The sequence below is a fragment of the Arachis hypogaea genome, chromosome 17 (assembly GCF_003086295.3).
Source record: "Arachis hypogaea cultivar Tifrunner chromosome 17, arahy.Tifrunner.gnm2.J5K5, whole genome shotgun sequence".
In the NCBI taxonomy this organism is placed as follows: domain Eukaryota; kingdom Viridiplantae; phylum Streptophyta; class Magnoliopsida; order Fabales; family Fabaceae; genus Arachis; species Arachis hypogaea.
In genome coordinates, this window is record NC_092052.1 from 129,488,332 (window position 1) to 129,503,069 (window position 14,738).

Here is a 14,738-nt window from a genome sequence, read left to right on the forward strand (position 1 = left end):
TAAGGCCAGTTCCATTAGTGCCTTCTATTTGCTTGCCGATGAGGCCGTTGCTGCATTGGTCATCTGGAACTCCAAAATTGTCCCTTGGCGGTAGCATTGGGAGCCATGTCCCAGTTCGGAACTCCACGGAAAAGGTACGTAGTAAATTATTTTGCATTACACCTTAGTGTATACCTGTAAACCAACGATAGACATAGATATTGTAAGATTGATATAGACTTTTTGTAATACTGGGCATGCAGATAATGCAGGCTTTTAATGAGCTACCCAACTCTGACCAGCTTGATTGCACAAGCTTGGTATCTGAACTGTTTTCGTTATCGCCGATGCCGGCTCGAGCTACGAAACATGCAAAGATAGAGCCATCAGAGATAGTCAAAGTGTGCTCTGACCCCAACGTGGTCGTTCCCACCCCACCTAACATGTCAGCTCTTCCCAGAACTGATAGCACCACTCCGGTAAGGAGAGCAAGTGGAAAAGGAATCCGGCGCCCTGGCCTAATCTCTAGAGCTGACTCCCCTGTCTTCCTGATTCCCACGGTAAACCAACTTCACATGGATTCACCTATAAATCGTTTTGATTTTTGCCAAAAAGTAACCTCCTAACCGCTTTCCCTAAACCTTGTAATCGTTCGAGATGGTTTTTGATCCGACTAATGACATGGAACTCACAATGGAGGAGTGCTGTATCGCTGCATATATATTTGGAAAGACAGATAACTATGGGTACAAACTTACTTTCATACACAGTGTTAATGGCTATTTCGTAACAAATTAGTGTTTCATTTGTGGACTCGTTACTGAACACATGTACCTATACTCACAGGAAAATTCTGTTCAAGTTCTACGAGCTGGAAGTCCCAACGGGACAGCTACATTCCCTGTGTCCTAAACATTCACCTCACCTAGATGCATGAAGCTTGTGTACATTTATTAATCTCTTGTTTCTGAACCACTACATTCTTTTCTCACGTGCTTGTGTTTACTCTTACATTGACACAGATTGTGAACATCATTGTCATGATGGCTTCATTGAAAGCTACCCGAGAAACCCCCCAAGAGTTTGGCTCCTTCCATCCCCTTTTGCTGATGATGTTCTTTGCTTGAAACCACTTGATGTCATTGTCAAGGCATACTTGTGCTGCTGGATGCCAGCAACCACTCAACTGGATAAGGTATTTTGGATTTTTTATATAATTCATAATGGCTCATCAACCTATGCTTGTCTCCCGATGCGTTGTTCTATGCAAGTTAATGATAGTGCCATGCTGTTATTATAGGTCATCGTTCCCATATATGAGGTCCCTAACTCTTGGTACATAATGGTCCTGGATGTCAAAGAAGGCAAAGTTTATTGTCTCGATGTTACCAAATCTGATGAGACAGTTGAGAGAAGGGAGCGCAACATGCGCACCATTGTTAGTCCCTATTGAACCATTTAACCGTGACTCATAATTCAGTGATATGATAACAAGAGTCCTGTTTTAGTTGCAAATGATTGTGTGTTTTCCTCTTTGCAGATGATCACACTCTCCCAAATTTTTAGTCAAGAGCAGAATGTCGATAGTTTCACCCATATTGTCCTAGACCCAACAATGTGGGGACCAATTGAATATCCAAAGAATGCCCCAACTATACACAACAGGTATGGCCTATTTCAAACTATTTTTATGCCATATATATTTCTTTCGATAATCCAACCACAATTGGTAAGACTAATGTTACTATAATTTGCGCATGCAGTGGAGATGTGGCTGTGTGGTGCCTTCATTGGAAAAGTTTGGATGAAAACCGCCACAACTATCGTCATGTCGGAGTGGAATCAGAAGAAGAAGGCTGTCGAGTCTAATGCGGCGGGTCTTTGGCGCACTCTCCTCTGTGTCCAGGACTAATCTATCCGAACGTTGAAGCAACACTTTTGGAGAACTAAAGCGTCGGTGGTTGTCATCCGCTGAATGCAATAGTCAGTATATGTTGCTTTAGAAGTCTAAAGCATGCTACTTTGAGCACCTAAATAAATCTGCTAGGTGATAGTAGGATTAGTCAGTTATCTTTTGTTTAGCTTGTGTGGTTCAATGTGGACAAGAGTGGTCCTTCGTGTAGTGGGGGGAGCACACTATCCATACACCAACCTGTTGATTATATGTATGGCCATCCTTTTGAATGTTACAATTATTAAAGTTGCTTCTGCAATGGTAGTCCCCTAGCTATGGATCTGTTAATGTATGTGTGTCCCAACTCTAGTGATTTGCATATGTCTGAAGGTATCAAAATTGACTCACATAGTTAAACAACTTTATATTAGTAGGATTTACTAATGGCTTACACAAAACATGCATGTATTAGTACGGCAACACGTAATCATTGCTCGTGGCATGAGTTCATCATGAAAGGATTTTTATGTTAGCGTCACTATGTGTTATGCCACACGTGGCCGTAAATCACCGAATACTAAATAAAACGAATCCTGATATGAACTTGGATTCTCAACCCCTGGAGCATTGTGGATAGCACATGCAAGTCTCCCTTTAATTTGTATTGTTAATGCATGGTGGTGAGCAAATATGTCTTGCTTTAGTGGTGTGAGTCACTAGATTTCTCTGACTGCTTCATGTTTCTATTGGTCGTGGACTAATAACAATTTTTTCTAAAATTAGTGGAATGCAAAAAATCTCATGGCAATGGGCCACTGTTAACATGGACTATCATAGAAAAATTGATTCAGACCCACAAACCTCATCAACAAAAATAAACGTGTCATGAATAAACACCATGGATGCATGACAAAAATAAAACACTATGGCTGCAACGGAAAAAAGAATCACAACAAAAATAAAGAAACACACTTCACACACACCTTGGCAACATTAATTGAAATGTCTTGTAACAAAAACTCCACTTTCAACCATAAAAAGGAATTAAACTCAAAATACTAATATATGTACATATAACACAGACATCAATATCTCTTAGAATAAGATTAGCTCTAGCTGCAAGACAAAATATAAAATCACACAAGACCACATGCGTAGTTGCCAGAATCCATATCAAAGCGCATTGATCTGCTTGGGGGACCACATGATTTCCCGATTCCATCAAAACTGACTCAGGGGGGAGGCATCTTCGCCATCCGGATGGCTCTGCTCGGCCTGCTGTAGGTAAAAAGGAACAAAATAAGTAAATCAGACCCAGACAACCGTAAAGGGCACAAGTATATAAAGCCACATGTGATTTTTTGTTATTGAATGGTTGCATGACAGGCTTACATGGTGCGAGTATATTATATGGCAACAAAAAATACTACAAATAATTGAAACGGAGCTGTAAAGTCAGTCTAACCTCAACGCGTTGATGTTTTCTTCGGCCACTTGAGCATTGCTGCCCTCGCTGCGTACCCTGAGGCGTCCCATTTGGGCATCGAGTCCTTCGGTGACCAAGTCATCCTTCGGTGCCCTTAGTTCTCACACGAATGGGGTCCTTCATGCCAACATCAGACACGAAAACAACGATTTCCTCCGCTGTTCTTAGCCGGTGCTTCATCTCTAGCCGGAGGGCATCATTGAGTATATTCTTTGAGTAATCCTTGAAGTCCTCATCGCTGAAACATGCTACCCGACCAAGTCTTGTGCATAACTGAGCAAATGTGCCTAATCTTGTTCTGTATGTAGTTGTGTAGTTGTTCGGGTCAGCCAAACTTCCCACAATTCCATAATGCAACTTTGCGGTCTTCGACCATCTACGGAGAACCAGCGTGTCGGCAAGGGATGTGATGTCCATCCGAACCAAAACAGCTACAATGTGCACACATGGTAGACCAAATGATTCCATTCGCATGCAATCACAACTGAATTTATTACTTGCCCTCTCCCACCTAACCTCCTAGGTTCGCTCGGGCCTTTTATATTTTTGAAGGATGTACAGTTCCCCGCTGTCACTAATATCGCAGTGGCGAATCTTAACCCAAACACATCTCCTAAGAGATCCCCGATATCTAAAGAATATTTCACGGGTGTACTTTGTCCAACCCGACTTCTCAAGCTCGACAAATTCAGTTTGTAACATTGGGGTCCCATACGAGGAACGAAAATCAAGCTCATCCTCATTTAGGGGTTTTCCTTCCATGCTTTCCAGAAACTTTTCTAACACCCAAATGTAGGAGTCTTGTGTTTTGCACGATACTATTGCCGCCCCAAAACACAGGTTTGATTGTGGTGGTTCACTCTTGAAAACACAACCACAGGGAGATTATACTTGTTTCGACCATATGTGGCATTAAATGCAAGAACATCACCAAAAATTCCATAATCCAGCTGACTACAGCCATCGCTCCAGAACAGGTCGCACATATTGTTGTCCTCCCCCAGCCTATACCTCCAGTACATCCTGTTATCCACATGAGCTACACCTTCCAAACAGCGAACTGCTGCATTAACATCCCCATTCTGCAAGCTTCTTTGCTTTCAAACCTCGTTATACATGTCTTGCTTAGTGAACCTGACAAGGTTAAAACTGCCAACCTGTGCTGCAAATGACTGATATATTTTTGGTATGCTTATACCCACCTCCCTCAAGCTAGTCAGATGAGAAATTTCAACATCAGATAGCCCCCTGTGCGACCTCAAATAGTCGACATACTTCCCAGCTACAAGCTCATGGTTATGGTTGTCCAAAAACCGAGAGACGTACCACTTGTCACTACCATCTTTTCGCTTAATTCTCATCTCAGCTAAGCAGCCACAACGAGTCACTACCTTGTGCTCCCTCTTTCGATCAGCCATCTCCAACTATTTCTTATCACGAAACCCTTGCCTGTTGCACACGAATGTATACCTAATGATCTCTCCTGCCTTGTTCGTTACCTTTTTCCCCTGCCTCGTGAAAAATCCCTTCAATCGGCTATAGCTGTTATAAAAATACCGTGCTTCTTCAGGAGTACAAAACTCCATTTGAAGGATATCTTCTACTTGGAGACCTTCCATCCCTTTCAATTCATGAAAAATCGGATCTTCCTTGCCTTCATATTCAGCTATAGTTTCTTCAGCTTCAATCCTCGTGTCATACACACCTTCCTGCAAATGCACCCAAAACAAGCATAACCAATGAATCCTACAGCCCATAGCCCACAGCAACAAACTTAACTCCACAACCATTCCCGTGTATTACTATTTATATATTTAATAAACGTAACTTTACATTAATAAATACATTGGCGAGTATTAATTCACTACTTATTATGATTATCTTATCTTTGTTATATATATTTATCATGTGCCATGTATTCCATGGATTTGATTTTAATATATATCTTTTATTTTATCTATTATTTGTAATTAGCACATTAATTAAATGCATGCATGTCTATCATACTTGAAAGTATAAGACAGATGAGCTGGAAAGACAGAGTGTTTACAGGAGAAGGGGAGCTGAGAAAAAAAATTTCCTTGAACCACAAACTAAGTACCTGTTCTTCGAAACCCATAGCCTCGAGGTCAGTCCAATGATCCCTGTTGGTCACCATCCACTCGCCTCATTCCTGTACATCGTCTCTGCAACATGCCATTCCTCTTCTACCTCTATTCATACCTTTTGCCCGCATACACGTCTCTTACAAAATCTTATTAAAAAGTACTACAGATAATATAACAAGCTCGTTTGCCAAAAAGTCGTAGATTACAATTTAAAGGCACCTACATTCAACTCTTCAATCATTCACTGAATAATTTTTCAAATTTAACATGATGGACTATTGCACTAACTAGAACAGTTCATCATCATCATAATTATTACAATAATCGATTTACTTTTTAAATTTTATTTTATGTTTCATGAAATTTTTAAGGAATAAGATGAAAAAAAAACTTTTTTATGGATAATTTAATTATTTATATTAAAAAAATACTAAACGATGTTGTTCTAAACAAAAGATGTTGTTCTAATTTATGTTAAAATTTTAGGCTCCCTAAACAAAATTTTCCAAGATCTACCACTACCCTGGTAGAAAATGTAATTTTCTCACCTAATTTCCCAACAGTAACAAGCTAACGTGAACGTGAACGCAGAAGCTAATCACTTCCGCAAAAGAAGAATTACCAAATATAACGATGACGCTTTCATGAGATTCAAACGCGCTTCTCTCTTCCCCATGCTAAACTAAACACACCCGAACAAACTGACTAAAAACCAAATTCAAATCTATTGTTAAGCAACAAATTCATCTCATTGATTATTTTCAACAACAAATTTAACTTTGATAGTTTTTATCAGCAAAAATAATTTAGCAACGTGATTCTTTCAGCAAGATAGATTCCCAAATTCAAGGTGCAATTATCATAAAAACTTCAAGTTAGTGATGATTTTCAGAAAAAAAATTTATCCAACTCATTACTTAGTAACACAGCAACAAATTCACAAGTACCCTAAGTGATAATTGCAGCAATACAGCACCAAATACAATGTTTAGTGACGATCATTAATCAGAAACAAATTTCTTCAACAAATTTAACATTCACTAGCAAATTCAACTTTCAGCCACAAAAACAAACTACAGTTATGTAATATGAATTACGGCAACAAATTTCAAAAACAGAAAAATTTGTTGCAACTCACCAAATCAGGTACCAGCTTCTCAAACGGCCAGGCTCCAAGTAGGAAGACGACAACGACGACCGGCACAGGGACCTGCTACCTCATCTGCTGGCGAGGACGACCACATCGAAGGCGTCCGTGTGAGTGCGAACAGTGGCAACACATACATCGGCGACGAGGACCAGCTCTAGGACTGGATTATTCCGCCCGCGGCTACGACGACCGCGGGGAAAGAGCGATGCCGCGTGCGATACGGTGGCAACACTGCACACAACCAATTACAAGACCGCGACACTGAGACCACAAAGATTGGTTATGATGGCCACCGACAGAAACTGTGCTTCACGGAGAGAGTCGCGGGAAAGATACGAGCGACTAGGTTTGGCTTGGGTTTGATTAATCACCATTACATTAGGGCACACAGTGGGGACGGCAGGCTGGTTTCTGGTTTTAGGGGGTTGTTTTACCTGAAAACGACACCGTTTAAAAATTTACAATATCTTTTATTTTATTTTTTGTGTGTTGTTTGATTATTCTGTTTGTTGTTTATTGCATTTTTTTTTTGACAATTCCTTATTCACTAGCCTTGTATAATTAAGTTAAGAAGCTTATTCGTTCATGTTTTTTTCTTTAACGTTGTAAAGATACTTTTGTAAAAGCCCATCAAGTCGAGGATCCAACAAAGAAAAGTTTTCACGTACTTATATGGCTGGCTTAGCTCTACACCCATTGTATACCCACACATGCCTTGCAAAAAGAACTACCCTCAGCCGTTTTTATCATGTCCTTCCATGTACTTTTTTGCCATTTCACATAGCAGAACAGGACAAAAAATCTTCTGCTCACCGAATCCGTACTTGGTTTACCGAAGTACCAATAAAGTGGCTAGTACATGTGAAAACTTTCCTATTGTTTCAACTAGCTTGTGAGTTGCCCAGGACTTCGGTATAAGCATTAAAAGAAGTTGATGACGATTGACGTATGTGTGCCTTCTCAATGAATAGTCTGGAACCAATAGGCGTCAATGCGTCATATCTCTAATTATTGATTTTGTATCAGAATTTTTTTATTTAAATTAATTAAATATTTTATTTATAGAAATGTGCAACATGTAAAATATTTATTGTTAGAGAAAGTATGAGGAACCAATACAATTAATGTACAATGTGTACAATGAGAGTATTTTTGAAATTAACATTAAATGATAATTAAATTAATTAATTATAAAATTATTTCCAATTTTAAATACAAAGCAAATAAGAATTCCAAACTGTCACGAACACCTCCAATCGGTCTCCCTCTTCCTCTCTCTCTCTCCCTCTCCATCCTCTCTCATCTGTCGCGCTGCCACAGACACCAGCCACTGTAGCCCTCAACATCCACCGCCGCGGGCCGCGTGACCTGAAGCCTTCATCAGCGCCATTCAGAATTGCAGCGTACAACCTCCTTCTCACGCGTCTTCCCCCCGCTGGCAGCAGCTGCTTCAGTCGCCCCCGATCCTACACTGCTCACCTATTGCGCGTGCTAATCTTTCGGCGCTAGCCTGTCTTCGCGTCAGTAACTTGCGCGGTGTGCGCACCTTGTGTCCGCCTGGCTCCTGCCTCCTTCGTCAGCCAGTTGTGATCGTTGGGCGGGTCACAGTCGCATTGATGTTACGGCCCCTCACACCTACTATCATCGTCTTCTCCTCATCTGTTCAAGCTTTTTTTTCCTTTCTTTTTCATTTTTTCATTTTATGGTTACATCAAATCATAAGACTTATATGTCAATTTATACATTTTTTTAATAAAAATTAAATTGTTGGATGATCATAGTTTCTTCTTCTGTTTATTCATCTCCTTCTTCTTCTGTTTTAAGATGCTCATTTTAGTAGGTATGCGGATGGTTATTTTAAATTTTATGTAGATGATTATTTTGACTGGATTGAGTTTAGTTATATATAATTAAAATATGTTTTATGTTCAATTCATTAGGTAGGCAGATGATTATTTTTATTCTTAAGTGGATGGTTATTTTACTAAAGGTGAGTGGCGTGTGGCAAGCCAAGCAGCGAAGATGAAGTGGGATGATTATTGATGAAGGTGGGGGTGGCCGCCGGTTGAAAAAGAAGAGGGAATTGGAGTGAAATATTTTGGTAAATTAGAATTTTGGATGGTTATTTTTTTGAAATAATTAATTAGATTTTTTAAAAATTTAAAATTTAAAATTAGAAAATTTGAAATTTAAAATTTGATGTGAAATATTGAATGCGAGTTTTTGAATTTAGCATAATCTGTGGAGGAATTTTTATTATTTATTCCTATTGGACTAAATAACTAGTACATTGTACACATTGTCAAGATTTCTCATTGTCTCCCTAGCAGGATTCTTATTGTTATGTGTATTGTGTTACATTTTAGACACCGGAATTATGCTTTTATTAAAGCTAGATTCGGGTGGTATGCACTCAGAATAAGAAACATAATTTTTTTAAGGGATTATGGGTGCATCCGAGATATATAATAAACATGTATTCAGGTGGTATACACTTGAGATGTGGTACAGAAAATTTTCTACTTTCAACATCCGAGATCAATATGTTCGCACCTATATATATATAGGTAAAGTTGAGATATGCTTCTTATTTTATTTGGAAAGAATTTGAATAATTAGGAGAGTTTGTTTGCACATTTTTTAAATTCTTTCAAGTTTTGAAAGCTTATGTGACTATACCTATGACCTCTAGCACAATGCTGGAGTCATAGGTCATTCCTAAACTTCATAGCCCACTCGAAGTCTTCAACATATTTTTTGATAACCTTTTCAAGGCATCCAAATACAACTCGTATTCCTCCTTGTTTGAACTATACGCTGCATTGATAAGATACCTCTTGTCCTCTACCGATTTAAACCGGATCAGGAAGTTGAAAGCCATGTGATGAATATAATAAGCGTAATGAGTTGTTGGAGGATGCCAACCACTATTGAATACATTAAGGGCAACACCTATGGCTTGATATTTATCAGATATGATAAAAAGGCCATGTTGGGGAGTCACGTGCTATCTCAAATTTGTGAGAGAAAATAATCATGACTTGGTAGACTCATACTCTATGAATGCAAACGCTATAGGCAGAATGTTGTTATTACCATCTTGGACGACAGCAGTGAGTAGCACACCCTCGTATTTGCTATACAAATGTGGTTGAGATTTTCAGCGGAGGACAAGCCTCTTTGAAAGCGCATTGTGGCATCGTGTAATGATAGTGATATATCAAATTCTGTCATAAAAAATGAAGAACCTAAATCAAATAGGCCTTGGAGTGACATAGTTAAAGGTTTCAAAATATGTAACTGGTTGAAGGATATTGCATGGAAAGGGGTTAGAATGTATGTGGGGGATGGATGTAAAACAAGATTTTGGAAGGATACATGGGTGGGAGAACTATGCATCAAAAACAAATTTTCTAGACTTTATGCAATTTCATCAAACAAAACTGAAATAATAGCAAATTGTGGTTTCTGAAACGGTTTATCTTGGTGTTGAAATTTACAACGGTGAAGACATCTTTTTGAGTGGGAGTATAAACACTGTGAGAAATTGTATTACTTGTTACAAAATATTTTCTTAATTTCAGGTATCTAGGATGAAGCGATATGGTGTTTTTCGAAAGATGAAAACTTTTCAATTAAGTCCCTTATTAATGTGGCGTTGGAGAAAAATCTGGAAGTAGCTGAATTGAAACACATCTTTGATCATGGTTTGGAGTACAATCCTTGGAAGATGAAGGTTAGTAAGTTTGAATACTATATATAAATCATAATGAGACTAGCATTATGTTACATGTGCAGGCTATTGAGGAAGAAATCCCCTCTTTATCTATTGTAATTATGTGGATTTGATGTGGACAAAAACTATGCAAATAGGTGGAATAAATTGAGATAGACTGAATGACCTTAAAGTCTTTTTTGATGGATAGTGCAATCAAAAGGTGGTTAAAATTGTAAGGAAAGAATATTTTAGAATAAAGAAGTCAATGGAAAAGAGGTTCGGAAAGAAATATTATGTCATTGGTTTGAATGGGATAATCTTAATAATGTTGGCTGTTATAGAAAGACAGAAAGTACAGGGAGAGGTTTAGAGAGAAGACTTTTCATGAAAAAAAGAGATAGAAAAATTCAATGATGACTTTGTGTGGAGTATATTTAGGAAAAACAACTGACGGTAGTAGGAAGATATCTTTTAAATACAAATTATTGTCCTCTCCTATTCTTTTGTGAATTTTCAAATACAGGTAATAGTGTGACAACAGAAGTTAAAAGAGTGAAAATAGACATCTAATTTATACTTGAAGAAGCTAAGCAATAATAACAATGAAAGAGCTGATCATTGTTAGGAAGAGCCAAAATTTGATACAATGAACAACAAACAAATATATCAAAAATTGAAATCTCAATTTTAAAGGAAACAAATTAGTAAATTTGATAAAGAATTCTGGGATGCTAGAATTTCATCATGTAACCAAAAAGAATTTTAGATACATTAATAAAATGGAGGATCATTCCAAAAGGTAATGAAAATAGAAAAATTACTTGATACAACAATCAATAGTCTGTGTGTGAATTTTAGGAGTGAAAATAATTATTAAATAACGTGACTTATATCGAAATGTACTAATGAGTTATAAAGTGATGAAATTATCGTAGCTAAAAGTATTTGCTGCATTCATGTGGGAGTCATTGTCAACTTAGGTGTAAGAAGATTTCTTTGGCTATATACTGAACATTAAGGTTTGGTTTCAATGTCACAAAAAAAATTAAGGATAGAGGTGATTTTTGAAAGGAATTTTCAACATGTTGAAGATTATATATTAATTGGTGTTATATTTTGATTTCTTTGTTTTGTTTTGATATTTGCATTGTAACACTTTATCTTTTTGTATAATGGAGGCTTATGGGGGGTGTTTATGTAACCTCGATGGCAATATCGAAGAGATTATGTAATCAATAATCATCCATAAGTCACTCTTAAAACTCTTATCTCCGTTTGGGTCGAGGTTGTAACTTAACAATAAAAAAATACTAGTTTGAGGTGCAGGTGAAATTTTGTGGACTAATTTAAGTATTAGCTCAAGCATTTTAGTAATTATTTTATTTCTAATAAGATGACAAATTAAGGATATTCAATGAGAAAAATTTATATTGAATACTTTTCGAGTATTCAAAAAAAAATTATCTATGTATAATAGTACAAAATTCATAGATCAAAGATTACAAAAATAATTTTAAATTTTTTATTAAAATGAAGAAAAATAAAAATTATAAAAATTGAATACACGACTTCAAAATTAAACGAGTTACTTAAAACTAAATCATTCAATAATATATATACAAGCACAATGTCATGTAACAATCACTATATACAATATTAATGACTCATTACAAAAAAAATAAGCCGTTAATAAAATTAGGAATTAGTTCAACAATTGTAGATACATTTCGGCATGTGGTTCAACATGACAATTATATGGTTATGATATCTAAGAAAAAGAATTATTTGTGATTAGACTTTTATTCTATGATTTACGTTACATGAAGTCTTCTTATATGCATGATATTGATAAAAAGACAAAATATCACAAGTCTATGTTTTTGGATTAAGTGACAATTAAGAGGTCATATCCTCATACTTGAAATTTAACTTATGTTTCTAATAAAATTTGTTTAAAAGAAAATATTTCACAATTAAACAGTTGACATATGTGCTTGCAAGTAATAATAAATTTATATTCAATTTTGTTTCTATATATGTGTAACAATTTAAATTTAAAGTCTTAACAACATGTACTTCGCATTCATTCTATTTGCATTGGTTTGTTGATAGTTGATACTATAAAAAAAATGACCTTTAGCTATTATAATTTAGTGCTATATAGACTACAAAATTTTATCATTGTCGTCCATTTTATTAGAAAAAAAAATTCTATGCATATGTAGTTATCTTATAAATGTCTTGGAAGAAGAGTTTTAAACAATATTTTTTTTAAAAATTCTAAAAATTATTACACATAATTCCTTTTGAATACCTAAAGAAGATGTAAATACTCCATGCTACTTATAAGAACGTATATTTCACTCTTGAATTCTTACAAGATGATAGAAAATTTATATATATCATTAAAAAGTAAGTCCATAGACTTCAATATCATATGTCAAGAAGTTGTTTATTATTTTACTAACTTTCAACGATATCTCAATATCAAAACACATATAGGATAATTGTTGGTATGAACTTTCAGATAATATTTTATATCAATGAGAAAATTCTAAATATGAAAGGTGAGTTTTATTAATTGTATTGATAGAAATTTCTTCATAGTTGTACTAGCTAGCTTGAGACAAATTATTTTCTATTATTCCACGAGACTCAAGACAAAATATTTGTGCATTCAATTGTGTATTCCTATTATGTTTAGCAATTTTGTTTAAGTGTTTAAACTAACAATAAAAAACATAAAATTTTCTCTTGATACATACTTCAACTAAAGAAGAAACAAAATAAATTAGTAAGTTTCAACAAGTAACAACATTAGTCATATTATTTTATTTCTAGAAATGAATATGGTACTAACAAATAATCATGTCTCAATTAGATTTCAGCAATGACATTTCTATATATAATATATAATATCTGTTACCATAATTAAGGATGATAAAAATACCTGTAAAAGTGAGTAGCTGCAGGGATTATTTACGACGGAGTTAAATGGGGACTTGCAAACTCTCATGGAAACGGAGACACATCCTCATGAATAAATAGAGATAGAGATAGAAGTGGATATACCCGTCCCACAAGGACCACAAAATCCATGCCAAAAAAAATTTACTACAATATTCTCACTTATATATAAAAATTCCAAGTTGTCATGTTGGATATTTAATATTTGTATTGAATTATGTTAAATTGTGTTTAAAATTTTAGATTGTGTTACCTTATATGTTATATATTTTGTGTTACCTTATTAAGGATGGCAGCAGTACCCGTACCTGCGGGTACCCGCCTCGCCCCTACCCGGTTGGGGCGGGTTTGAACCCGACCCGGAGCGGGGCGGGTCTGAATCGTGGCGGGTTGATGAGCGGGGCGGGGCAGGATCGGGTTCAGGCTAAACCCGCCCCGGAGTGCATATATATATATATATATAATTTTTTAGTGATTAGGTTCAGTTCTCACCGCCACTCAGTCACTCACTCACTCGATTAGGGATTTAGGGTTAGCAACCCCTTCCTCTGTTCCTCAGCTCTTCTCCTCTCCAAGACCATAGCCTCGCCGCCTCGGTTCAGTTCAACCCAGTGCTTACCGTCAAATCTGCTCCAGTTCCGCGTCTCCTTCAAGCCGCATGTGCCTGTCGCTCCTCCTCCGCTCAACTCGTCTCTGCCATCGCAAGTTCGCAACTCGTCGAATCGTCTAATTCGTCTCAGCACCGCTCCTCCCTCCGCCACCTCCGCCACCTCCTCTCGACCCTCTCCTCCCGTGTCGTCCTCTCTTTGCTCCCTCCAGTCCTCGCGTTCACAACCTTCGCCACCGCTATCGCCGCCTACAAATCCGCCGTCTCCGCACACTTCCTGCTCCCGAAGTATTTCCCGGTTCTCAGTGCTTCTTCTCTGCCTTACCAGCTTACCGCACCCACCCTGGCCCTCCTCCTCGTTTTCCAAACCGAGGCTTCATACGCAATGTTGGTACTCAGATTTCAGATAATGGTGTGAAAGAAAAAATTATACTTTCCTGCTTCGTAATAGAATTGTTCACTCAAGTGAAAATTACTTGATTTATGATATTGTATCGTTGGATTCTGTAGCTGATTTCGTCAAGTGGGATAAGTCTTTAGTTGTTGAATTTCAATTTTCGAAAAGTAATGCTACTATAACCGTAAAAAACAAGGGAAGAAAAAGGAGGAGATTTCAGTGTTTCTGTAAAAAACACCATAATTGTTTGGGTAGTTTCCTGAGGTTGTAACTAAGTTTGTAACTGAGTTTCCTGAGTTTTCCAGCCTTTCTTTTCTTTTTGAATGATTTGATATGTTGAAACAGCTTGTTTGGGTTAAATCACAAACTGTTCTGTTTGCTTTGTTAACAAAATATGCAGTTACTTGGAATAAAGCTTGAAAAATTGAATGT